We start from the raw sequence: 3,938 nt of genomic DNA on the forward strand, positions 1-3,938 counted from the left end.
AGTCCCGGGGGGAGGGGGGGCTCTTCCTTCCTTCCTTCCCTTCTGCCACAGCCAGAGCAGGAGAGGGGGGTGGCCGGATGGACCCACAGAGCCGCAAAGACCCGCCTTGCCAACTCCTCCTCTCCCTCCACCCCCGGCGTGAGTCTCCCTACCCTACCCCCCGGTGGGCGGCCCGCTTGGTGGCCGGTGGGAAGCAGCAGGAGCTTCTGGGGAAGCTGGCCAAGGCGGCAGGCCAGCTCTGCCCCTGCCCCTCCCGGCGGCTCACCTCTCCCCCTTTTGCTTGGACAAGTCTGGCCAGGGTTGGGAGGGGGGAGCCACGCCACCTTCTCTCGTGTGGACACTGGGGAGGCGACGTCGGGCATCCGTGAAGATCAGGAAACCAAACCTGTGTCCCTCTGAGAGGCCGCCAGGGGTGCAGCCTGCCTTCGGGGGGATTCGGCTTGTGCAGTCGGCAGGGGCCTGGCAGCCCGCTCCCATCACCCCCTCTCCCCGACCCTGCCAGCGCTTTCCTGCCTCCCTCTCAGCAGCCCAGCTGGGAGACCCCCCCCATCCACCCAGCCCAGCCTCTCGGGGCCCAGCGAGCTGCAGAGAGAAGTGGGGAGGGAAGGCGGGTGCGGGCTCAGCGGTTCTTTGCCTTACGTTGATGTGGATGAGGCCCCTGAGAGGATCCAAAATGGCCAAGAGGAGGTTCGGGAGGAGCCTCTGGCTGGGCGGCTGGCACAGACCCCAGTGCTGGCTCGCCTGCCCGGGAGGGAGGGAGGGAGGGAGGGGAGAGAGGCCTCCCTCCTGCCACCCACTCTGCTGGCCCTCCTCTCCCTCCAGGTCACAAGTGAGGGGAAGTTTCCCCCCATCCCCAGTGGCCAAGGAGAGCCCCTCTTTCCTGGCCCTGCCGGAAGTCAGCTGGGGGGCGCCGAGGGGTGGCGCGAGCTGGGCCTGCCGGCAGTCTCTGGGGAGAAGGCGGAAAGCAGGGCTTCTTCTGGGTGGCATGTGGGCTTTTGGTGGGGTGGGGCCAGCCAGTCAGAAGAACTCAGAGGTGGCAGGGGCGCCGGCACCAGCACCGGCACCGGCCACCCGGCAGTCAGGGAAGCCACTAGGCTTTTGGCGGGTGCTGGGGGGCTTTGGCAGGGGGGGCGGGTTCTGTTTGATGCACCTAGGGCTGGCCCGCACTCTAGGTGAATGCCTAGTTTGCCTAGCGGGTGAGCCGGCCCTGGGTCTAAGCCTGCAATGAAAACAGGGTGGGAGGGTGAGCCAAAGTCACCACGTGGTCTGGTTGGTGGTGGGTGGCTCCAGGCTCCACCCCCACCAAGCACCATGACTGCACAGCATCACAGTGCTGTGTCCATCTCCCTCCTGTTGCTGAGGAGGCAAATAGGTCCCCTCCCACCATCCGCAAGCCACAGCAGGAAGTCAATGGCTACAGTTCTTTCACATGCTCTGAAGAAAGTAAATAGGAACATCTGTGTTCCAAGAGGCTGGAGGTGGAGTAAGGTAGGCCATGATGAGTATCGAAACATGTAAGCAGAAATTAATCTTCAACAGTGCACCTGAGTATAACCAGAGATGCAGCATTTGTTAGCAGTAATATGACACAGTGAATTTCTCACTGAAATTAACATCTTAGTATGTTCACAAACAGGCTGACCTTCCTTTAAACTAATACTTCAATCTGGAAGCCCTAGAGTTGCCGTAAATCTTTTCCAATAGCCCTACAAATGACATTCTTGCCACTTTAGAATCATAAATACATTTTATACAGAATGACAAACTAAAATGGACACCTTTTTAGGAAAAAGAGGTGCAAAAATAGTTGAAAACATTGTCTTTGCTATAAGCTGCTTGCACCAATAGCACCATATCAATTTCATTTGGACACTCTGTATCAGTCAATGATACATAAAATGCTAGAATAGGAAGGTGCCTTGTAAGTAACCTAGGCTGATCCCTTCCAAAACAGCATATTCCTAGGCTTAAACCATATATGAAACTAGCCTGATACCCGTGCATTGCTGTAGTATTTAAGTTCCGTAAATCTAGTTATAATACTGATGATGTGAAGTTTGAAATGTAACATTTGTTGTAGGAATTCTAATGGAGAAGATTGTAGTGTAAAAATGAAGTGAGACATACACATTTTTTTCTCTTTCTGCAGAAGGACCTCTCTGTATACCACATTGGTGGTTCTGCCTTCAGGCGCTAGGATCACCAGGCTGCTTGATGAGCTCACTCTGGAGCAGGCCACATAGAACTGTCCATTTAAGTAGCAGACGTCTGTTGAGTCAACTCCTGCCATCTTCCACGAAGGTGATGGCCTCTCTACTTGTGTTCCTGGATTGTTTTACTCATATGGAGACTGTTTTGTTCTGAGCACCTCAGGGTGATCTCGCTGGTACTTGGCCTGCACAGTTCAGTGCACCGCAGGAGTACTATGTGCAAATGTCTTTGCTGCATTCCTAAGTTGCCTCCTCTTTGTAGTGTTGGTGTATCTGGCTCAATGTTTCAAAAAAATCTGGACACACACGACTAAAACAGATAAACAAATATGAGGTCAACAGTCGTGTTAGTCTGACTCACAATCAACAGTCATACGACTTATAAGAATTGCTGTACATGTATTGTGCTCTGAAGCATTACAATATGATACACAACTTAATAGAATTTATAAACCAAGGTACAACGTCGTCTCCGGATTATTTACCAATCTTTCAAAAAATGAATCTTCTTCAGGAAATTTATAGAGGTGCCAAGGCTCTAATTTGTTAGCAATTTGCAAGGTCCCTTTAATTGCCCTCTGGTAACATGCACCGAGAGACGCCTAGGATCCAGAAAAAAACACAGTGTGTTAATTGAGATCAGCGTCCTACTAAATCGTGATATGCTTAAGACTTGTTGTCTAGTTTTTATGAAAATTAGAGCTTTGGCACCTCTATAAATTTCCTGAAGAAGATTCATTTTTTGAAACGTTGGTAAATAATCTGGAGACGACATTGTACCTTGGTTTATAAATTCTATTATAATTTATAAATTATATAATTTATAAATTATATTAAGTTGTGTATCATATTGTGATGCTTCAGAGCACAATACATGTACAGCAATTCTTATAAGTCGTATGACTGTTGATTGCGGGTCAGACTAACACGTCTGTTGACCTCATATTTGTTTATCTGGCTCAATGTTTGCCAGGAGCTTTCTTGGGGGCAGTAAGTGGTGAGAGGTGTGAGGGAGTGGTGAAGTGGTGGACATTTCTTCAGGTTCATGAGGGAGGCACACATCAAAATGGCTCCTAGAAAGGTCCTTTACTATCTCCCCATGAACATTCATTAACTCAATTGCCATGCTGGCTTTTTTTGAAAAATGTCTTTTCAGGAGTCTTGAATTGCTGATTTCTGTAACTTTCCTCAACTGTCTGCAGTCTCTTCTAACTGTGTTTTTACCTCAGAACATTGAAATCCACAGCTGAGCAATCAGAGGGAAATGGGTGCAAACATGCAGGTTTTACCTCAGAATTCTGAACTACACAGTTGAGCAATTGGGGAGGGGGGAGGAGGCTGCCAGATGCATGGAAAACAATTGGGGGAACACATTTTGTCCCTTTTTTACCCCCTTAGGGTAAACCTCCCCCCTTTTTAACAAAAATGCTTCTCATTTATGTTTCATTTAAAAAGTGGGACGTAACTACATATTCAAAACACCATCTGAACAATCAGATATTAAGCAAGTTCATATGAACCAATTTTCTAGAACCCATATTGTGAGAAGTTAAATAACCTACCAAAGGAAACGACTTTTCTACAAATTTGGGGTATATTTCCATGGTGGGTGGGAGTGTAGCTAAACTGGGTCAGCAGCGCCGCTATGGTGATCCTGCTGGGGCAGTGTCCCTGATGGATTAAAATACCCAGGTCCTGCTCCTACACCTGACAGACACCCACCTGTCT

Source organism: Gekko japonicus, unplaced genomic scaffold (genome assembly GCF_001447785.1).
Source record: "Gekko japonicus isolate JY-2015 unplaced genomic scaffold, Gekko_japonicus_V1.1 scaffold680, whole genome shotgun sequence".
NCBI lineage: Eukaryota > Metazoa > Chordata > Lepidosauria > Squamata > Gekkonidae > Gekko > Gekko japonicus.